At 50.9% G+C, this 23,686-nt stretch overlaps 1 protein-coding gene across 2 annotated transcripts in view; it reads left to right on the top strand.

Annotated features, from left to right (window-relative positions):
* Window positions 1-13,530: 13,530 nt before the first annotated feature.
* SLC6A17 (solute carrier family 6 member 17) overlaps window positions 13,531-23,686 on the top strand; it is a 44,850-nt gene continuing 34,694 nt past the window's right edge. The window contains exon 1 of one of the 2 annotated variants that reach the window (XM_016155644.2): window positions 13,531-13,944. The gene's annotated coding sequence lies outside the window, so the exon portion shown is untranslated. The remainder of the gene's footprint in view (window positions 13,945-23,686) is intronic. The other variant, XM_036235097.1, reaches the window with a different exon arrangement.

Genomic DNA, 23,686 nt, shown 5'->3' with positions numbered 1-23,686 from the left:
TGATACTACACCGTGTCATGAGAATTAAATGAGCTTATGTACGCAAAATGCTTAGCACAGCGCATGGCACAAAGCAAGTGTGCAGCAGATCCTGACTTTTCTCACTATTGCCTGGAATGTACTAATTCCCTCCCGAGTGGTCCTTCTGCTTTCAGTTTTGCCCCCTCCAATCCGTTCTCCACTCCGTGGCCAAAGGGCTTTCTCCGTCGCTCCAAGGCAGGGTTGCCGGATAAAACACAGGATGCCCCGTTCAAATTTAGCTAGATGTCTGGTATTTTTTATTTGCTAAACCTGGCAACTCTACTCTTATGCTTCAAAATTTTCCCTGGTTCTTCAATATATATAAAATAAAACCTAAATTTTTTAGCATGACATTCAAGTTCTGTGATGCAGACCCCCGCCCTCTCTTTTAACCTCTCTCCTCCCTATTTCTTACCACCCCCAGCCCCCTCATCTTATGCTCCAGCCATCTCCAACTGCCTTCTTGAAAACCCAGAGGATGAATCTTAGCATTTCGAAGCTAGGTAGAATCATCAGCCACATTTTTACAAGAGGAAATTGGGGCCCAGAGAGGTTAAAGAGCTGCCCAAAGCCACACAGCAGTAACTGAAGCCCACATCTTCCAGACAAGCGTCCTTTCTGGGACCTTGAACCTTGGTTCTGAAACACCAAATGCCACATTCAGGCCAAAGGAAGACCCTCATGGAGCAACAAACATATTAGGTTTAAAATTCCTGGCCTTGGACCAGCATGTGCTTCACTTAAGAGTTTAGGGGAGGAGGGAAGGCTGGATCTGCTGGCCCAGAACAGTTCCTATGAGCCAGCCTCGGCCAGCTGTGATGCCTGAGAGGTTCTGGGGGTGCAGAACGACGACCCGGATGTGTTTGGGGCTCACATAAGGAGCTCTTCAGAATAAAAGGGAGGGGCTTCTGAGACTCGGAGCTGGAGAAGCAAGGCCCTGTGTTGCAGCTCTGTTCTTGGGGTTTGGCCTGGAATGGCAACTTATTTCCCCAAATCCAGGCAGCTGAGGGTGAGGGCACATTAGACTAGGGATTTTAATAATCCAGGCCGGCCCAGCAGCCTGCGATGATGACCTCAGGGCCAAACACAGAGTGGAGGCCATCATGATGGGAGTGAGGGACACCTTCCTTGCAGGGCTGCCCGGCAGGTCTTGCCACCGTGCAGTCACCCCCACATCAAACTCAAAGTGGACCTGCTTCCCAGAGGGATCCCCAGAGGCTCTGGGTTTGTTATAGCCACTCGAAAATATCTCTGCTCAGTGCTGAGAACTTGGTCCTCGTAATTGACTTGTACCGTGTCCAGAGACTGTGCACATAACCCGTCCAGAGTGATGCATCATCTTTAGCAAAAAGATTTATCATGGAATCTGCAGCAGCTTCCCAATCGTCTGGAACAGAAACAGGAACGGCGCTCCTTGCCAGGAGTCAATCATCCTTTGTCTTCAAAGCAAATTCCTCCATGGTCGGAGGCTTCTTGGGCCCAGGCAGAGGCCTGTGGCCAACTTCCTGGCTGCGGTCCCAGAGCCCCGGGGTCTCCATCTCCAGAATCTCAGCCCCAGGCCGCAGGGAGCAAGGGAGACAGCGGAGCGCTGGGTTTAAGAGCCCTGAGCCCTAGAACTGACTCTGCCACCAGCTGGCTGTGACCTTGGGCATGTCACTTAACGCCCCCAGGCGTGTGCTTCTTCATCTGTAAAGTGGCATTTGTGATTCCTGCTTGAACTATCTCACGGCAGAAGTGGACAAAGGATTATCCATCACGTACCTGGCAGAGAGCCCGCATGGAATAAAGATTGGGTGGATCTGGGTCAAATCCTAACTCCGCTGCTTGGTTATGTCACACTGGGTAAGTTTCTTAGCCTCTATAAGCTTTGGTGTTGCACAATGAGGATGCCAAGAGTGTCCGCTTCGTAGTGTTGGTGTCGGGAAGACAATGAAAAACGCACAGGAGCCCTTGGAATGGTGCTGGTGCAGGTCTGCTCTCGAGACCTAGCCGGTGCTTTCATTGCAAACCCACTTCCTGGGGGAACAGGACGTCTGAGTGGTGACGTCGGTCGTTGTAAGATTGGCCCATCACTGCATGTCAGATCATCTCACTGAAGAGCTCACAGCTCTAGGTTAGGAAACGGGTTTGCAGAGGTGAAGGGCTTACACGAAGTCACCTAATTTGTCAGTGGCAAAGGTGAGCTTTAACCCCATTTCTAGCTGACTCCAGGATCTGCGTTTGTTTCTGCCACACCACACTGGCTTATGATATCATCGGAGAGGCTGAAGATGGTCAAGCGAGAGTATAATTAACAGTGAGGATGCAAAAGCTGGATCCAGGTGTGCTTGTGTTTACCCCACTGCTGCCGCCTTTAGCTATGTGACCACAGACAAGTCACTCGCCCTCTCCGTCTCACGTGTTAAGTTCTTAGTGTAGTAAATGGTGTTCCACAATGATTGTTCTAGTTGTCATTGCTGTTAACGGCAGGGTATGCTGTGTGCTGAAGGATAGCACCATGGCCAGTAATAAGAAGAGTCACCCCAGAACAGCGGTTCCCAACCTTTTTGGCACCAGGGACCGGTCCGCCTGATTATCTGAGGCGGAGCCGAGGCGGTGATGCCAGCGCTGGGGAGCGGCTTCAAACACGGATGAAGCTTCGCTCGCTTGCCCACCACTCACCTCCTGCTGTGCAGCCCGGTTCCTAACAGGCCACGGACTGTGGGTCGGGGACACCTGCCCTAGGACATCCTGTGGGCTGGAGGTGGTCAGGTAAGACAGCAGGAAGGAGGGGCATTGAAATAGGCTTTGAAGGACAGAAGGGCTTCTGATGAGTGAAGCCAAGTGGGAGAAGCTTCTAGGCAAACTGGATGGTACACGGGCAGGTGCCAGGTGGGACGACTCAGGGAACTCTGGAGCGAATGAGCACGAAGTCTGGGAACCCACAGGAAGTGCACCCAGCATCCATCCACCCACTGAATCAGGCCGCTGCCTTTTAGAATCACTTTCTGCGTGCCAGACACTTTGTAATCACTGTCTCTAATTTTCACAGCTGCTCTTCGAAGTCGGTAACAGTATCCCCTGTTATAGACAAGCAACTGAGGCCTAGAGAGTCTCAGTAAGCTCCCCAAGGCCACACGAGTGAGGGACAGAGCCAGGACTGAGTCAGGAGGTCTGTCTGTGAAGCGGTTCTCTGTCTGCACTGAGCTAACACCAGCCATCGATGAATGACTGTGCTTCCATTCGAGACCCCTGCTCTGAGCCCGGGAACAGTTTTAAGAACTCAGTCGGGCGCTGTCTCTGGACTCCAGTAGCTGGCGGTCCTGGCGAACACACGCTGTGGGCGCTCAGCTGGTTGTGAAGCGCAGAGGAAGTATGGCCTGTGCACGGGCCTGCCCGGCTCTCCCTCCTCAGACCAGCCAGTCTCACCTCTGAGGCTGAGGATGGCCTTTAAAACCAGTCCACTCTCAGGCTGGCTAACAGGTGGGGAGGGGGCAGGTGGCGCCTTGCGTCCTCAGCTCCAGAGAGACTGCTTAGGCGATGGATAAGGGGACAGAACCTTGCCCTGGGCCACTCCAGCTGTTAGCAGCCTCCAGTACGGTGGGCTTTAACATTCGTGGAGACTCCTGGACGTATGTTCCAAAGCCAGGTGGTGATGGAGCCCACAGCTGATGTCTGCTTTTATTCTCTGTCTCCTTAAGGAATATTTCAAGCCAAGAGTTTCTTTTCTTCTCTGGATCCGTCTCCTCTGGAACCCTCCACTGCTGACTGCTTGAACCCATGAGATCGAACCAAATGAATCGGCTCCCTGGTTGGCAGCGTCCTGCCCCAAGACTTGGCCACGGTTTTCCTCTCTGCCCTCCTCGGTCGGAGTGCTGTACCCCTGCCCACACACCCAAGTCCTGTGTCATCACCCAGTGTCCCTGAGAATATTCCTTCCCATCTACCTGCCAGGCTGGGTCCTCTTCTCCTCTTCCTCCTGGAAGCCTTCCCTGATTTCCACGGCCCGCCTTATTTCCAGACTGGAATGTCCCCAGAGTAAGAGGTTAACTAGATTCTCTTTCGTTTGCTTCTCCATGTGCACCTAAGTAGGGCAGCTCTGGGAGAGCAGGAAGGATTTTTCCTGCCTTTTCTTATCCCCAGCACCGAGCAAGGAAGAGCAAAGGACTGGATGACATTGGAAGGATTCTACTGGTTGGGGGAAGATCTGGGATTTTCTGATCATAAAAGATTTCCAAGGATTACATCTGCCTTTGCTCAACATTGCAGGACTTCTCTCTCTCTTCGTTTATCGGCCAGGGTCGGGGGGTCCAGGGCCAAGTCCCGGCACAGGCTAAATGCGCGATTTTTACCTGTCTCGGAGGCCCTGCAGCTCCAGCTGGGTGGGATAACCTGGGAGCAAAGGTACCTAAGGTCCCACTCAACAGTCACAGATCTCTGTGGCCCTTGCAGCGCACTGCCCAGAGCTGAAGCTGAATTAGGTGAAGAGGAAGCTGCTAATGGCACGCATCCTGGTTCTTGCCCTAGTTTGTAACTGATTTGCCGTGTGACCTTGGACAAGTCACTCCACCCTTCTGCACTTGATTTACTTCATCTGACAGCAAGGGTAGAGGCCTAGAGCATTGTTAAGGTGCCTTCCAACTCGGAACCTTTGCACCTCTGACTCAAAGACGAGGATGTCTGTAGCTTCTCGAATGAAAACGTCCCTCTCCTGACAGGCAGCTCAGGGAGATCGATGATTCCGTCAGAGCATCCTTGCGGTCGAGCTAGAATTCTGCAGTCTCCTCTAAGATTGGGCACTTCATCTTTATGCATTGTTCATTCCCATTCTCCCTCTCCTCAGCCCGCCCTCCAGCCCCCCTTCACCACCCCACCCCCAATTCAGGCTGCGGCAACTTGCCATGAATGAAGAGTGGCTGGTCACGGGGTCTGGTTACCATGGCGACGGATCCCCGCAGACAAGGAGGTAGGCATCAAAGTCACATGAGAACCCCGGAACACTGGCTGAGGTATTTATAGAAGCAGGCTGGTGCTTTTATGGAAATGGGTCTATATTTGACTCTGGTATGGAAAGCTTCATGCTGGCCCTGGGACGAGGCAGTTTTTCCATCTGATTCTCTCTCCCCCACCCCCACAATCCTGGAGTTGGGGCACACAGCCCCCTCCCACCCCACTCCCAGCTGCTACCCCTCCCACAGGAGCAGACCCCGGCTCCCTTCTATTGACATCGAAGGAGGCTTCCTCCCACTCTGGGGGTTCGGGGGCCCCAGGATGCTGGCACTTGGGCCGTTGGGGACATCCTCCTTTACCACTCTCCCAAGTACCAACGAGAGGAATGTCCTTGCTGCTCTCAGTAATATTAGAGGACACCGTGACTACTCAGAGCCTTTGCCACTTCTTTCTTCCTTTGAAGTTTGGAGGTAGCTGCTGAAGGGGGGAAGTGTGCATTCCAGAGCAAGACCTGGACGGGCTCAGCCACCCAGCCCTCCAGGGCTGCCGGAGCCATGTTCCAGAAAGGCAAGGGAATGCCAACGGTAACTGTCGTTTATGGAGCACGCACCGGATGTATGTTACCTCACTTCGCCTTCACCACACCCAACCCTCGCTCGTCTGCTGTTATCCCCATTTAGGAGATGAGGACAGGAGCTCTGAGTCAGAATGAGAACCTGGGATGGGTCTGACTCCGCAGTCCATGCAGAGTGTGCCGGAATGGAGGGGCAGGAGGGCAGGTGGGACCCAGGAGAGAGAAGCAGAAGGGACAGCCTAGAGGAGCAAGGAGAAATGTATTTTACTATTTAATGAACAGATAATATATTCACATGGTCGAAGAAAAATTAAAACAAAAACCGAAGTAAGTCTAATACCAGTTTCCTTTCCCTGGGTCGTCCAGCCAGCCCCAGTCCTCTCCGCAGAGGAAGTCACTGTGGCCAGTTTCAGGCACTCTCTTTCTAGAGATCTCAGATGCATATAGAAGCACATCTAGATATATTGAATATACATCATACAGAATATGGTATAAATTTCAAAAGGTATATGATGAAAAGTAAACCTTTCTTGTATGTCCGCCCTCAGCCATGTGGCTCCTTGCCTTAGAGGCAAGCACTATTATTTCTTATGTATCATTCCAGAAATATTTCATGCCTCTACAAGTACACAAATGGTCACGCCCTCTCCACAGCATCCTGCATCTTTTTTTTTATTTAACGGTACATTTTGGAGACATTTCCAAATCAGGGCATAGAGAGCAGATTTATTCATTTTAATGGCTACAAAGAATTTCAGTGTATGAAAGTACCATAAATTATTTGAAAAGTTTCTCATTGATAGACATCTAAATTGTTTCCATTTTTAAAAATTACAAACACTGCTGTAAAGAGTATCTTTAAACCAATGTCTTTAAACACACACATGTACAAAATAAGCCTGTGCCTTCAAAACTTTGATAGACATGATCTAATAGGTCATGGGTATGTGCCTTTGTAATTTTGATAAATATGGTCTAATTATCTTCCACAGAGATTGTACAATTTAACTCTTCTCTCATTAGCAACATGGGTGTTATAGACCTTTTTTTAAAACAATGTATTTGCCAACATAATAGGTAGAAAATGACATCTCATTTTTCAATTTGCCTTTCATCATTATGAATGAAATTGAATATCCTCTTATATGTGTGAGAACTACCTTTATTCGATTTTCTATGAACTCTCTATTCATATCCTTCTCTCTTTTTCTTACTGATTTTCAGGAACTCTTTATATATTAAAGAAATACCTTCCCCACTTTTTCAACAGTCACTCAATGGGTATAAATACCTACCATAGGGCAGGACTGTTCTCGGTGTTCAGGATACAGTGCTCCTAACTGAAGAGCAGACAACAAGCAAATAAACAGGAACGTGAATCGCGTGCTAGATGGTGATAAGTGAGTTGGAGGAAAAGAAAGCGAAAGGGAACAGGGAGTGCCTGTGAGTGTATAATGAATGCTTAGAAAGGTCTTCCTCACCCAACGTTATAATGATTTTTCCCACTTTTTTTTTTAGTACTTTGGGTTTTATTTTTTAAAAAAGTAGACTTGTCAAAGGGCAGACTTCTGGCTTTGATGATCTTCTCCGTTGTGTGTTTGCTTTCCTATTTCATTAGTTTCTACATTGTCTTTATCATTTCCTTCTTTCTGTTTTCTTTGGGTCTATTTTCCCAAGTTTTTGAGATGGTTCCTTGGTTCATTTTCAATCTTTCTTCTTTTCTGTTATACCTATTTAAGGCTATAAATATCCCTCTAAATACTGCTTTTGATGCATTCCTATGGCTTATTTTTGTACATTTATTAATCCTGATATAGCTACAATTTGTATTGGTATAAAGAATAAGGAAAGGATTCAAATTTATTTCTTTTCGGATGACCAGAACACTACCATTTATTTAAAATATGTCTTCTTCCTTCACCTGAAATGTAATCTTTGTCATATTCTAAGTGACCGGATCTGGGTTCATTTCTGGACTTTGTGTTCTACCTCGTGTATTTCCCATGACTAGGATCAAACTAATTTAAACTTGTGGCTTTATAATATGCTTTATTGTCTGGTGGGCTAATTTCTCACATCATGCCCATTACTTCTGCTAATAATTAGTCTGTTTTTGTTTCTTTTTCCATATGAACTTTAGAGTCAGCTTGTCTAGTTAAAAAGGGAAAACAAAAAACACCTTTTGCTATTTTCATTTCATTATTGTATAACTATAGATTGATTTAGAGAGAATTAACCTGTCTATTATGTTTTCTTTTCCAGTCTAAGAACATGTCATTTCTTTCCTTCAACATCTTTAGGGATCTCTTAGCATTTGGGTGCTTTCTTTATGTAAATTTTCTACATATCTTTTAAAGTTTATTTTAAAGTATTTTTCTTTTTTGTTTGTTTTTGCTATTGTAACTGAAGCGTTTCTCATATCTTCTCATTAGTTATTGCATATCTGAAGGTTATCATATTTTACATGTTAATTTTCCATCCAATCACATTACTGAATTATATACATTTTTAAGCTTTTTAGTTGTGAATTATTTTTTAGATGAAGCTTTCAGCCTTTAAGGGGAACTGCACATTATATTGGGGGAAAAAAATTCAAAACCATGGTAGGGGGCTATTTCATAATGCAAAGAGTTAGTAAGTGTGAGCTGCGTAGAGAACTATCTGCCCTGTACATTATATGAGCTACAGGTAATAGCAACAATGATAATACAACCTTGAGTTTACACAGGGTCATATCTCATTTAATCCTTACAATGACCCCCTCAGGTTAGAGAACAGATTACGATTTCCATTTCCTGGATAAAGAATCTGAAGGGCAGAGATATTAAGCGATTTGTCAAAGGTCACCTGGCAAGGTAATGCTGGATCCGAACCTGAATTGATCGGACTCTGTGCATCACTGTCTCAGAAAAAGAGAATGAGGCTGGTTCTTTTGTGGCCCAAAGAGTCCCTTGGAATCACTCATTTGGATTTGTGTTCTAGGTGGTCACACAGGGTGTGTTTAGTTGAGGCACCCCACCCCGCTCAAATTCCGTGGAGTCAAATTCTCTGGGGCAGCTTTCTAGACTATTGAATCCCGATAAGCAAAAGACTGGGTTCAGTCTGCATGAGTGTGACACTTCTTGTTCTTGTGAGGAGCTGTCTTTCGTTTCTGCTGCCTCAGTTGACAGCCTCGCAGCGCTGGGGAGATGAGGAACCAAGCAGTTCTGAGGTTCACCTGAGCCACAGAGAAGGGAGGCAGGTGGCCAGTGCAGGAAAGAATTTGGAGGCCTCTCTCTGGTCCTCCAGGGCCTCTGACGCCTCACTGCCTCTCTCCTCTCTCGGCAGGGTCCTTCCCAATTCTCCCTGACTTCCCCCAACCATTCTCACCACTAGGTTCCCTCAGATCTTAAAGCGACACATCCACTTTGCTGTCTGGGGAGTTAAGGTCAGGGCTCTCTTGAAGTTGCTGTGAGGTGAAACCTGCAAGTAGAAATTGGGGTCTCTCCTCAGGGAGTAGAGATGCTTCTGAAGGGTTCTGGATTACTACTTCCCGTTCAATCCTACATAGGAGGTCGGTCATTCTATCATCCCCATAATCACGCTCTAAAACTTTCAATGGCTCCCTATTACCTTCCAACGTGAGTCAAGGGCTTTCCATCCCGACATGTCAGGCTTCCCTGTTAGAGAATCCAGCTCGTTTCTGGCTTCATCTCCCACTTGCTCTTTCCTAAAAGGGCCGGCGAGATTCAGGACCGTGAGGCTGGGAACATTGTGAATTCCTCCATGAGCTCATCCCTGCTTGCTCTCTACTTCGTTACGGTGGTCTTCTAGCTTCAGATAAGAAGCTAGATGGACTCGTTATATCCATCCCTTCACCTGAGAGCTGTAATTCCATAAATGCAGCTCACACTTAAGTTAGCCGTTTTAGCAGCCATTTCACATTGCCGCTTCGTTTTCGTAGCTTGAAGTAAAATAAAACTCCAGTAATATAAACTCTGATGAAAGTGAGAATGATGGATTTTGAGAAGCAGCAGAAATGTAAATGTAATGAACTCAACTGTGCTGTTTCTACAAAGATTCTTACTTGACTCTTTATATATACACATATCGAGAGAGAAAGAGAGAGAAAATCCTATTCCATTTTCCAAGCGACATAATACTCAGAGCAAAAACTGAGCTGAACGTGAACCCCTAGTTACTAATGAAGTCCCCTTTCCATTTGCCTTCTCTTATATCTGGAGGAAGGTCACTGTTGTCTTCGCAGCTGTGGGGTTGCTTTGGGGCTTTTGTTAGGCTCTGGCCAACACAGAGGAACATCTTTAGCTCTTTAACTCCTTCCAAGTTATCCTTGGCTAATTTGTAAACCCTGCCTCTGAATTCAGCCACAAGCTGATGAGCTTAGCACAGTGCCTGGCACAGAGTAGCTTTCTCCAAATATAATCTAGTTGGAGTTGAAAACCTGGCTGCTGTGTGTAGACAGGAGTGGGGGGACTTGGAGCTTGAGGAAGGGCTGCCATCCCCCAAAGTTGGCACCAGATGACCCCGCTGGGGAGGGGCAGCTGCCCACTGTGTCCTGACTCTGCCTGGGAAGTCCCTCCCCAGTTCAGGTTCTCACTGCTCCCTTCTTAATGCATGGCTCAAGTCAGGACAGGTGACTTTCCGGACAGCCTGCTTTGCAAGGAAGAGCTTCCTGCTTCCTCCTTGGGCTCAAAGTTCTGTTCCATCCACACAGGACCCCAGGACAAAAAGCCCTAGCCGGAAGCACCCACCCCTCCCAAGCTCCTGGCCCAGCTCCTCACCATGTCACCATCATCATTGCCATCATCATCATCGCCATCACAGCAGCAAGAGATTTCATGTATTAGGTCCTCATTATGTGCCAGATTGTTATAAGTGCAAGTATATGTTGTTATACTTGGGAAATACAAAAATACAAAGTCTGTCTGTTATACTTGGAAAATCTCATTTAATGCACTAGACTCTAGGAGTTAAGCCCATTTGTATTGTTAACCTCATTTCCTGGGTGAGGACACTCGGGCCCTGAAGGGTCCCACGATAGTACTAATGGGGTGAGACCAGGAGCACCGGCACCGTGACCGCAGGGGCGGAGCTGAGCCGCGCGCCCCTGTGCACCTGCCCTGCACTGCTCCCTCGGCCTCTCAGAGCGGAGGCCTCGCCTTCTCACTCATTTCCTAACTCGGGAGGATGGCAAATCTGCTCCATGTCTCCTGCTGACTGGAATGGACTGGCGAGAAGACGCAGCCAAGAGGGGGCTCGATGGAAAGGCAAACCACACGTTACTAGCAATGGTGGTCGGGGGCCAGCAAAGAGAATTAAGGAGTCAGGGGCGCCGCGGATATGGGCCAGCCCTGGAAGAACGGGGAGCCCGTGTTCTCCTTCCGGTTTCCATTTCCCCCAGGGAATGACACTGGCGTCGGCTCCTCCCTTCGGGTAAAATTCCACATGTCCACAGCGACTGGCTTTACCCTCAGAGGCCACAACAGGGCAACTGTCTCTCAAAGAATGACGACGAGCCTACCGCGTCCGCTGAAGATACACTTACACGGTAACGGAGGTGGGTGGGACTTTCTTGTCTACTGCATTTGCGATTTTGCTGCTATTTCCACCTCGGGGCCTCCAATATGGCTTCGTGCTCACCACCCCATGTGTGCTGTCGTCCAGGACACCTACCAGGCTTCATCCCCTTTAAGCTGCCTGCAGATTTTGACCCTGTGGACTGCCTTTCCTTTCGCAAACTTCTCTGCTTCTTCTGTGATGTACGTTGTCCCCACACCGCTTGACTCTTCTTCTGTCTCCTTTCCTGACCCTCCTTGTTCCTCTGGCCCTGAGAAGGAGTCACGGTCCCCCATCCAAGCTTCTAGCCTCTTGATCGTCTTCCACGAGCTTCCCCAAAGGGCTACCTTTCCCTCTGCTTCGCCGCCCCCTTTACCTGTACGATTCCAAGTCTGTGTCTCCAGCCCTCTTTCCCGGACATTACGCCTGCAGTTCTAACCACACTTTATCTCTTCTTTACGTAAATATTTATGGGGAGTCCATCCTGTGTCGGAGATTGACATGGCCTCACCTGGACAAGTGGTCTCTGCCCTGCAGGACTTACACACTTAGCAGCCAGTCACACCACTAAGTACTTAGTTTATGATCATGACAAGGGCTCCCAAGGACAAGAAATGTCCACCTGGGAGACTGACCGAATCCTTATCCATGGTCAGAGAGGCGTGAAGCACTAGGGTCCGAGGTGAACCTGTGGGTGAGTCTGCAGGGTGACGGAGAGGCGGGGGGGGGGGTGCTGCAGAGGCTTCCAGACAGAGAGGGCACGTGGGCCAAGGGCTGAGGGCTGAGTCAGGACGGAGTGGGCGAGTAGGAGAACCGAGAGAAGATCGGTGGAGGTGGTGGGCTTCAGGGAAGGCCATGGGGAGAGGGGTGTGAAACGAGGTTAGAGATGAAGAGCGGCCTTGAAGGACCTGTTAGAGTTGGTGGCAAAACCCCGCAGGCTTGAGAAGGGCACGACCATGTTTGTGCTTCTAAAAGAAGAGGCGCGGACGACATTTCGTTTCACACCGTCTCAAGGCTGTTTGCATCGCAAACCGCTTCGGAAGATGGAGATGGTGTCTCCCCAGTGGAGGACAGGTTTCTTTGCCGTCCAGCACACTGATGGTAGTCAATCTAACAGCATCTGGGGCAAAGGTCAGGCAGGTTTGCTTGCAGCTCATTATAAAAATCTGAGATTTCCTAAGCTCAGAGTTCCTCAGCACATGCAGTATCACCTGGGCCCGGCCCCGCATTCCTGCAGGAAGTTTGAGGGAAACCGATTTGTGAAATTCATCCTGCCTGCTAAACCATGAGTAATAAAGCCCTTTGTCTTTGGCCCAGGAACCTCGTGTCTTCTGCCAACATCCATGGAACTTGTTGGATTGCAAGATTAAAATCTCGGAGCCTCTGAAGTTCATGGGAATGGTTCTATTGCCTTTCAGTAGCACTGCTGAGACAGCCTCTACTTCCCATCCCTCCCAAACACCTGTCTCTAATGTCAAGGTCCCTTTAATGTTCTCTAGAGCAGAGATAATGCATTCCAGACTCCCTGGCCAGTTCTCCAAGGCCACGAGCATGGCTCCTACCTCCTACCTTCACTTCTTACCACCCCACCCTGCTCCAGCTCAGCAATCACCCCCCTGCATGCCTTCCCCACTCTGTGGTAGCTTTGCTCTCCTCATGCTGCCTCCTCCAGAAGGGTCGGCCTTCGCACCTTCTGTCCGTTGACATCTGGTCCACCCTTGGAGGCCAGGATCCTGTCTCCCGCCCTCGGTAGGTCTGCCCAGAGCCCAGTCAGAATTTTCCTCTCCTTTCACTGTTCCCCACCTTCCGCGTCTGGTAGGGACTCCCGTCTTCCTGCCTTGTGTCGTGGCTGTGTGGATAAACCCCGCTCTGCCTCCCCCAGAGGTTCCCCACAGAGGTTCCCCACCATCCGTCTTCTCTGCGATCTTGTCAACCCGCTGCCGCCCATGCACACAGTAGGAGCCCAAGAGATGAGCGATGTGTTGAAGAGTCGAACCGCGCGGGGAATGGTCATGCGGGACGGTAAGATGGAAGGACAGTGGAGCGGGAAAAGCATCGCAAAGGAGACGAGAGGGAACAAAGGCACGGAGGCGCAGGTGACCGGGGCAGGGAGAACGACCGCTTTGGACGGGACTGAGTTCACGGGGAGGGGCCGAAAGAGTCGGGCCTGAAAAGGTGAAAATATGAGGCCTCGGGGTCAGGAGGGCCTTGCCCATGGACGTCTCCTTCCCCTCTGAGGGCAGAAGCGCCGGTGACGACTTTCCAGGATCTGGGTCCCTTGGTCAGGGTCCTCAGGAAGCTGCTCCGTGGGCAGCCCCTCTTCCTCTCCCTGTCCACCCCCTCCGCCCGCGTCGGCCATCAGAGCCTCCCTCGCAGCCCCAGAACCTCGCATTGACGCGGGCCCGCGCGTGAGTCAGGCCTGCGTCACGGCGCCCCGCCGCCAGGGTGGCCTTTCCCAAAGCGAGGGAACAGTGCGCGCTGCGCTCCGCCCAGCTCCGTTCCGCTCCGCAGAGCCGGCGCGACCAGGGCGCAGGGAGGGCGGCACTCGGCCCCAGCTCCCGCAGCTCCACGCGCTCCCTTTGCCGCGGGACCTGAGTCCCCGGGCCGCTCCCCAGAGGGCTGAGCGCGCCGCGGGCGGGGGCCGGGCCGGGACCGGCGGCGAGGGAGAGAGCGAGGAGAGAGCAGAGTCGCGTGCGCGGTGCGCGGCTCCGGGTCCCCTCCCAGCCCCGGCCAGTGCCCGTTGCCTCCAGACTCCAGCTGTCCGTGGGGGGAAGAGGGGGCCGTGCGCCCGCCGCGCGTCGGGGACTGCAGCTCCTCCGCGGGAGATCAGGGGCCGAGTCCGCGCAACGGTCCACGCGGGACAGGTGAGTCGCCGGCCGCACCCCACCTGGCTTTACCCCGCCAGCCATCGCAACTTTAGCTGTTCCGGCCCCGCCCCAGCCTGAAGGCCTAAGAACCCGGGTGCGAGGCGGTGCTGCCCGGGTATCAGCCCGGCCCTGCGCGGGCCCGGGCTCCTCCCGCCGCTCCTGCCTCCGTTGCCTGGCGACGGAGCCCGGGGACCCGCGCTCCTCTGGCGCATCGGGAGTGACCAGCGCCGTGCTCGCGGGCTGGACATCGGGCTTCCGGGGCTCAGATGGGCCCCAGAACTCCAGAGGTAGTGGGGGCTGAGCTGGAGAGGCAAGTGCCCGCGGACCACAGTTGAGGAGGCCCGGCGGGTCTCGCCTCCTGGAGCTGCGCGCCCAGGGCGCAGTTCGCGCCAGAAGGCTCCTGCCTCTGCTAGAGACCCTAGCCCCAGCTGCTCGGCTTCAGGCCCGTGACCTTGACAATAACATTGGCAGGAGAAGCAGAGCACTCACGCCCAAGATGAATATTTAATTCCCAATCCTGGGGCTGATCCTCGCTGAATTTGGAGCTAGCGGGGAGCCCATCCTCCCTCGAGGGAAGTGCACCCAGGAGCGCAGGGCGGGGATGGGGGACGTGCGCTGGGTGCGGGTCGGGAGGGGGCGCCGTCTCGGGAGAGAGGCCTCTGCCACGTTCATACCTGCGCACACGGTGCTCTCAGGCGCGCTCGCAGTTCGCCCCGGGGCGCAGCCGCGGCGTCAGAAGGAAGCCTCGTGTTTGTTTCCTTTTAAAGCTCAAACAGCCCTGTCAAGGCTCCAAGTGCTCAGAAATCCCGAGGCCACTCCACCTTAAAGGACCCAGTCGCTGTCAAGAGATTTTTTTTTTTTTTTAAAGAATTTGGTCCTATCCCTCTTTCTTTGACAGATATTTAACTGGCTGTTTAGATTAGGATATTTCTAAACCAGAGCTACCTTTGGAGCAATGTAGCTGTGAATGAGAAGCAGGTAGCGTTGGGTAGGGGAGTTGGGAAGATTCTTTTGAGGGCACTTGTTTACAGGAATGGTCAGAAACTAAGAAGGTCTTGTAATTTCACCCAAAACTTTAGTTAGATCCTGTTAGGGTGTGCTGGACGTACGGATCGGTGTCTGGAGAACAAGGTTACAGTGTGTCGAGGTTAATGGTGGGGGCTTCTTGCATCTCTTGCTGTGCTTACATTATCCTACCCTCGGTGAGATGGACCCATCACCTGGGCAGGAAGAGCTTAGAGGTCACACCTGATTGTCCTTGGCCATGGCCCATCCATGGGGACAGTCGGAGGCTCCAGCTCCTCTGCTGACTTTTTCTCGGATGGAGCAGCTGTGGCTAAGCAGGTGGTGAGTTTCAGTGAATCCCTAACAGCTCAGCCTGGAGGGTGACTCAGTGCAGGAGGCAAATCGTGCCTACTGGCTCTGCGTGGAGAGAGTTTGGCCTGAGTCACACGCAGAGTTGTGTCAGCTGCTGGTGAGTTGAATGGGGTTTGGTACCAGGACTCGTGAGCGAGGGCCGCTGGAGCTCCCAGGGTTTGGGAGCCACTGGCCAGAGGTGGGCAAGTGCTCGGAGTGAGCTACGAGAGCTCAAGCTGCCTGGATCCTGGGCAAGGGTCCTGGAGCTCTGACCCCCGGGAAGGTGAGCAGGGTCAAGTTGGGGGAAGGTTTGGAGGAGAGGCTTCAGGGGATGCTCTGTGATTGTGGTCAGAATGGCCCAGTGCCCTGCCCCGTGCCGGAATGGGGTGATAGTGGGCAAGTCGTTTAACCTCTGGAGCCTTGGTTTCCTTAAATGTTCATTAACTGTGAGTTCTCACCTTTCTTTCTGGGCCTTAACCAGGGGTCATTCTTTCTCTCCCCGCCCCTGGTGTTAGAGGGAGTGGACATAAAAGAAAGTGGCCGGGCTTCACGTGTGGTTGAAGAGGACCCATAACTCGGCTTCCAACTGACCTACTTCCAGCCCTCAGTTCTCCCCAGGAGAGTAAGAGCAGGGCTGGGGGTACAGGGGTGCCCTTGATTGTCCGCGATAGCTCCGTGACTCCAGCACGGACCTCTGCCTGTTCATGACTGAAGCCTGGTCGCAAGTCGCAGCACCTTCTGGTGGATTTCAGGGGTCCCTGCCCTTTGATCAGATCTTTCCATTGCCTTCTGTACCTGTCCTATCCATAATGGAGCTGGAAGCTGCAAGGCAACTGTCCAGGGGAAGCAAAGCTGGCCTTTCCTGGGAGGAAAGGAATATGTCCCCCATCTTCCCCAAAGGTCCTGGGCTCCTTGCTCCTTCCTCTGTGATGATGTGTCTAGGCTTGGCGCTGAGCTAAGTTGTGTCTCAGGAGTCGAGGAAATAAAGGGATCCTCAATGCAGGAAAAAAAGCCATGCTGACCCAGGGGAATCCAGTCTACTCCTGGAAATGTGCGCGCTCATGTATGTGTGTGGGGGGCACATGCACCTCGGAAATCAACGCCCTTCCCATTGGATCTGGCAAATTCCAAGGATACCAGAGACGGAGATGAGAGGACTTCTGAGAGGCAGGCTCCTTCTCCCGCGCCTCTCCCCTCCCCTCACGCTCCGTTCCTGTCCGGGTTTGCTGCAGCCAGGCAATTCATCATTAATCCCTTTAAAGCCTCTAAGATAAGCAGCAGAATAGTTTATATGGAAGATGGATTTGGGCTTCTTTCCTAGAACCAGGTCTGAGTTATTACTCGTTCCCAGGCTGGGCTTCAAGAAGTCCTCACAGCTACACATCTGGAGTGCTGGGATGGGGGGAAAATCCCAGAACTGTCACTGAGCCCCTGCAAAGTCCTTTTCCATCAGCCTGCCCCTCCTGGTGTCCCAGGCTTCCAGAGGTCAAAAGCACAGTACCACGGGTAGATCTGTGTAAGTGCATGCTCCCGAACTCAGATGGGACAGGGATCTGTGGGGAAATGCCTACTTTGTGAGCTTTTAGGAGTGTAGTTCAGGATTCTAGTAGCTCACGCCATGCTTGGCACACAGTGACAATATCCACATTTTTATTGAGGCTTCTGCACTGTGCTAAGTGCTTTACTTATACATCCTCTCTTTAATCTTCACTATAATCCCAGGAGAGAGATACTGCTCTCGGCAGTTTACAAATGTGAGTCTTGAGGTTCAGAGAGGTTTACTAATTTGCTCAAGGTCACACAATTAGTGAGTGGGAACCTGAGAATTTGAACTCAGGTCTGTCAGATTCCAGACTTCCTTCTCTTAACCACTATGTGATATGTCTCCATAATAAATTCTCAGTAAATGCTTGCTGACCAATTAGGCATTTATCCAGATGATGTCTTAACCTGTGGGTCCTGTTCGTTAAGCGGGTATCCTGAGAAAGGGGGAGATGAGCCTCCAATGGGAACTTGATCAAGAATGAACATACCTAAACCTCCAAGGTGTGTGGTGTGTGGTTCCAGGTGGGTTGGAATCCGGAAGAAGATCCCAGGCTCCTACTTGGTACTTTATTGTTCCATCCATCTTTCTCTTCCTGACCTCTACCTCCGCTTACCTCATTTCCTTAAAGTTTGTCTAAGTCAGGGGTTGGTCCTGGGAGCAGTGAGGGAGGAGTCAGAGCAGACGATGCTGCCCTGAGGATTTTTGCATCTGCAGAATCAGGACGCGCAGTTGCTGGTAGGCGCTCTGGTGGGTCAGGTTTCTCTGCTGGAGAGTGTGTGCCAGGGACATACAGCAGTTTCTGATGCGACCCCAGAGCAAAACCGCGAACACTCCAGGGTTATGTACAGCCACTGCCGGCACGCACTGCTCAGAGGGATGCTGCCTGCTTCCTGGTCTTGTCCCCTAGAGGGCCGCTCTTCTCACCTTTGTGTCCTTGGCTGTTCTGGGAAACTTGGCACCTGCTTCCTCTTCTTCCTCCATCTCCTCTCTGAGAAATCACCACCCCTGGAGGACGAGGCCCATGCCGTCCTAGCCTGCCTGGCACCTCCGAACCGCCCCGATCTCAGTGAGAAGTTCCTGGAAGCGAGGGCGGGTAACTGGAGTGTAAGCATCATCGCCCCAGCCGGGGAGGGTGCGGAGAGGTCTTCTCAAAAGCCTTTGCCCGGTAGGCAGCCATTTTGTGTGGTTACTATGCTTTGCCGATTCTCCTCCCCGCCACCCCCTGCCATGAGTAATGTCAAAAATTAAAACATTGTTTATTCATGGATAAGCCCAGGTACTTCAAAATATATAATGAAATATTCACGGCATACAGAAAACTCACATGTGAGAACATGAGCTCGGGTGCAAGACGGATTACTGTATTATACCATCCTCATGTTCTCATGTTCAGAACCAGGTATATTTTGTTGGAGAATAATTCTGAGTCAGGTGAGTTGTGGGAAGCCTGAGTCCCTAACGTGGAAGGTGAGACTCAAAGCCTTGTTTGCTCTGTATTTTCTTGTGGAGTGAGAGTGAGGCAAACACGGGGCCAGAGGAAGTCACACCCCAGTTCCTAGAACTTGGGGGTCACCTCACCAGTTGCATTTGTCCCACTGAGTTGCCACTCCGCCTTCCAGAACCTGCTCATGGCTCATTTGAAGATAACTAGTTTCCCCTCGCTGTACTCCATCATTTCTAATTACTGGTTTAATTAGAATTTCTGCTGGATTCTGTGCACCACTAATTTACCACCTAATTTTTCAGTCGCAAGTAGAATTCATTGGTCCACACCCCCAAATTCCTGCTCGTTGCCTTTTCTCTTTAATTATGAGACTCCTGGGCTCCTGTGGTTTACAATCCTATTCCAGGTGGGGTGTGTTGTTGGATAAAGCTACCTTTCAAGAGATGTGAACAGTCACCTGGTGGAGTGGCTTCATCAGGGGCTACTTGATGAGTCTCCAGTGAGGACATCGACCTTGTGTTCCTTCTTCTAAAGGAAAGAGAGCAGGTGCTCCTGTCCTGGGCAACTCCACGCTGGCTCCCAGAACGCCTGGTGGGCGCTGTCCGCGGTCCTGGCACACCGCTGAGACAACCTGCCTGCTGGTAATTTGGGGACTCCTTTAGAACAGCTGGAAGGAACCTCCTTGACCAGTTCCCCCAAATTGCTTTATGTTGTTGGCTTTGGAAAAGGAACTGGCCAAGTGAGGAGGCTTCTGACCTCAGAGAGAAATAGCAGTGGATGGACGTGTCCCAGGGTGGATTTGCTGAATGAGGCTCAGGAGTATCGCTTTGCAATGAAGCATGGTACATTGGAGAACTTCCTAACCAGTGCCACAGATGTGCAGCATGTGGCCCAGAAACACTGATGCCTTCATCCCTTGGAGTAGCCTGGAATGGCCAAGGTTGGTGGAGCCTCCTTCGTGTACCCCAGTGTGCCATACCAGTATGCTCTTCCGAGTGCCATGACATGCAAAAGATTGGAAAGCACTAGTATATTGGAAAGAACGTGGGCTGCAGATTTGGGGTGACCACAGTTCAAATCTGCATTCTTTCGCTTCATGGCTGGGTAATATTGTACCTGATAGTTATCTTCCCTTAGGTGAGGCTTCTTCACTTGCAAAACGAGAATTACATTTATCCGAAGTCGTTGGGGGGAGGGAGATAAATAACATGTAAGCATAGTAGGTCTTCCAAAAATGCTTGCCCCTTCGCTGCGATCTCGGTTGTCCTGTGGCCTGTTCCCGTTAGGAGCGCTTCTCTGCCCTCCCCTGCCCAAAGCTGCCCTGAAGGCTGGCGAGGAAAGAGACAGCCAACGTTGCTGGTTCTCAGGAAAGAGACATCATGTTGGGACTGTAATTAAGGGTTTCTGGTCACTATTCCTTCAAGTGCTCTTCAGCAGTCTGGTGGGTAACTCAGATAATTGCACACCTTTGGATCCCTCTGTCTTTCTCTGAGATGAGAGAAAACAGCGGCTTTAAGAAAATCCAGGTCAGAGGATTTGGGCAGATGCTACGAAGACCCATCTGTCACCACCACGGGCCTCCCGCGAATGAGGGAAGGAGGGAGTAAGGCCTTCACTCGTCGTTCCTGGGCTTTTTATTTTCACATCTGATTTTTAAAAACATTTTGTTTTCCAAATTGGGACAGTCTCACGGATCTTCTACCTGTCTGGATGCCCTTTAGCATCCCGGATTCCTCTGTTTTTCTCTTTCTTTACAACCTAAACCTCATCTAAGAGCCCGGCCCAGGTCGCCACCATCTTAGCTTCCCTCCCTGTTTCTTCCCTTGTACTAGAGTCATCCCCTGATCAAAAACCGCTAACAACTTCCTGTTAGCCTTGAAAGGAAATGAAAGGCCTTTCCGTGGCCTGTGCGTCCTGCCTGCTCGGGGCACTAGCTGTCCTCCTGTCTCAGCACCTTCCACTCTTCCCTTGCTCAGGATGCTCTAGGCACAGGGCCCTTCTCTCTGGTCCTCGTACTCACCTGCCTCAGGGCCTTTGTACTTCCTGTTCCCTCTGCCCCGAATGCTTTCCCAGGATATCAACATGGCTCCTTCTCTCACTTTATTAGGTCCTATCTGGAGTTGCTTTCCTAACCCCGCTCTATATTGTAGCGTCCCTGACTCATTTTGTCCTCTCCTATTTTATACTATATATTTATTTGCTACCTATTGATCTGTCATTTATCTATCTACATTATATGTATAGTGTATGCTTATCTATACCCTATTGATTATATATTCGTCTGATTTTCATTTGTCCCTTTGTACTAGAATATAAATCCTACAGGACAGGGATGTTGTTTGCTCTGTTCTGCTATATTAGAACTGGGCCTGGTCTGTAGTTAGTGCTCAGTAAATGTTTGTCGAAAGAAGTAAAGGAAATAAAGGAAGGGGAGAGGCAAGAAAAAATATAGAGAGGGATTTTTTAAATCTCATATTCAGCAGTATGTCTAGTTCACAGGAGTCTCTGGGCTCCATTCTCCTTCAGACCAAGAGGGAAGAGGGAAGTCGTTAGAGCGCTGAGCTCCTGCGTCCCCCGCCAGCCCCCCACGTCCTCAGGACCCACGAGCTCACTCCACATCAGTTCCAGGACACGGCGGGACTGTGGGTGGACGCAGCTCCGCTTCTGGTTGAGCCCGGTTTCCCCACGGTTCCACACGAAGGGGCAGCCGGCGCTGGTTCACGGCGCGCCCCCCACGTTATCTCATTTCATCTTCGTGACAGCCCCGTGAGGTCGGAGCCTCGTCCCCATCTTTGCAGGTCCAGAAGCTGAAACCAAGAGCGGCTGTGTGCGTTCTCAAGGGCTCATAGCCAGTAAGTGGCCCTGGGACTCAAATCCAGATTTCTCTGAATCCAACCCCATGACCTCTCCGTGACAGGCTCATGATGGAGAGTCACGTGCCAGAGTTGGACGGTTGGTGGGGACCCAGGACCTCCACTTTTTGGCTGTTTGCCTTATTTCATCAATTTCAAGATGCATATTTTTGCACATTGTCACATCTTAAAATCAAGATATGATGTGCAAACGGCCACGTCTCAAATCAGCCATTGGTCAGGAGGCAGTGGCGACCTACTTGGGTGAAAAACCTTCCATTGACCCTTTCTGGTAAGTTCAAGAAAGTACCAGCATCAAAGGGCTTTTCAATGAAATATAGGTAATTAACCCTCTGAGACTCTGCTTCCTCATTTGTAAAATGGGTGTAATAGTGGTACCACCCTCATACAGTCATCGGTGGCGTTAAAGGAGAAAATGGCACCTCCGTGCGCTGGCTGATGTGGAGTTGGCCCCCATGAAGTATCACTCATGTGCTGTTCTCATTGTTGTCATGACTACGCCCACTCTGCCTTCGGAAGCTCCCTCGGCACCTAAATTCAAGTGCAAGGTTAACACATCTGTGGGGCAGCCAGGCGCTGCTCTTGCTCAGGCCCCCCATGCACACGAATTTCCCTCCCCCACACGAAGGGGTGAAATGGTTTGCACCGGCCCCGCCCACATTTTCCAGTGCCAGTTCCTCCCCGTCTGGACCATCTGCCCCTTTTCTTGCTTCTCTTCCTCCTTGACTAAGAAAACAAAATACCAACTGCAGAGAACACGCTCGGAAAATGCAACGGGAAGGCGAGACAGGCTGCAGAATATTCTGCTGGCTCTTTTGCCTGAGTTGTTATTTAGAATGGTCCCATCAGCCCCCTGGAACACTCTGCGCCAAGACTGTGCCCATCTAGTGTTTATTTCTTGGAGGCGAGAATGGATCCTGTCTACAAAGTAGAGAAACTAAGGCACAAGGAGCGGCTCCTTAATAAGAGGCAAAAAGTCAATGAACGAGAGCCGAACAATACCTTAGCTTTAAACTGCCACTTGGGGCATCCTTGAGCATCGGATGTTTTAGGGATCAGAAAATCATGGCAGGAAATGGGAAAAAATTGAAGCTGGAAAAGTATATCAGACTCTAGAAGATTTGGGGAGCTCAAAAAGCCTTGCGTTCATCGATTCACTCATTCAATTCATTCATATCATATTTCTCGAGCACAGATAATGGTTAAGATGCTGGGATTTGGCCTCGCAGAAGCGAAGATGGTGTCAAATGAGATATGAGTAGGAGCCCGCAACACAAACCCAGAAAATCTATGAGACGGAGTCAGAGATGACCATTCCGTTTCCTTGGCTTCTCAGTAAGCTTTTCATTCTCTTTCTCCTTCTGTCCATGTGGTAACCAGATGCAGCTGGTAGGTAAGCACTGTTCCCTATTTTCAGATGAATAAGGAACACAAAGCTGGCTTCTAAGTCCTGGGGTCTTCCCCACATGCGCTGCAGGGCTGCTCTCTATTAGAGCTCCCCCCCAGCTGGGCGTGCAGACTTCTAGCAGGTTTCAACGTCTCTCTAGTCAGATCTGTTAGCTTTTCGGGCCTGCTCCTTTGTTTCAAAGATGAAGGCAGTGGTCAGGATTTCAACATAGGGAGCAGGTTGTTCTTGGGGGGGTGTGAAGGCAAGGGCCCTGAAACATCTGTAATGCCATGTTTCATCCTGTGTGTGCCAGGCACTGGCACTCAGAAGAGGAACCGGGCATGTAAACAACTAGCTCTACTAGAAAGCCAGATGGGATAAGTGTAAAATAGTATTACAAGGAGTGGGCTGAGAAGGGACATTAATTCTCACTTAGAGAATCGTGGAAGGCGGCATGGAGGCGAGACGGTGGACCTCGAGCTGCACCTTTAAAGACTGAGAGCTGCAGCAGGCAGAGGGTGGGGAGGGACTCATACAGAGGGAGCGGTGGGCGGGAGGCTGGGAAATGGGGGGGGGGCGGCGGAGGAGCTGCAAATGCCATGGCAGTGGGAGTGGGCAACGTGGTATTTCAAGAAGCTGCCTCTGCAGGCCTAGAAGAAACGTGAGTTGGGAGCCTGCTGCAGGTGTCTAACTAGAGAGGACTCTGTGACCTTTGGACGGAGGATGAAGGAGGGAGAGGTCAAGAATGGTGCTGGGGTCTTGGGCGAGAAAACCCAAGGAGAGCAGCCACCAAGTCAAGGCCAGGGCCTGGCAGGGGCGGTTTGCCTCAGGTGACAGACAGCCAGAGCTTGCAATAAAACAATTAAAAATAATTTAGAGGGCAATTTGTGCCTCCCATAACTGTCCGACCTGTTTTGGGCTTAATGGAAGCCCAGAGGCTCTGAGGTAATTAGGAGAACGGTTTGGGCCATAACTGCTTGTCGCAAGGAATCAGGAAGCTGTCGGGTTCTCGGAGAAGACGGGACCCCAACATTGCTTCCTTCTCACCAGATTAGTCTCGAGTTAGACCTTGGCTGCTGGGGACTCCACAGACTCCCGACTTGCGTTTAAGAATGCGCAGCACTCTTTCCAGA

Source organism: Rousettus aegyptiacus, unplaced genomic scaffold (genome assembly GCF_014176215.1).
Source record: "Rousettus aegyptiacus isolate mRouAeg1 unplaced genomic scaffold, mRouAeg1.p scaffold_m13_p_17, whole genome shotgun sequence".
Classification (NCBI taxonomy): Eukaryota; Metazoa; Chordata; class Mammalia; order Chiroptera; family Pteropodidae; genus Rousettus; species Rousettus aegyptiacus.
The sequence above is the reverse complement of the archived record's forward strand: the minus strand, read 5'-3'. Positions and strand labels throughout refer to the sequence as shown.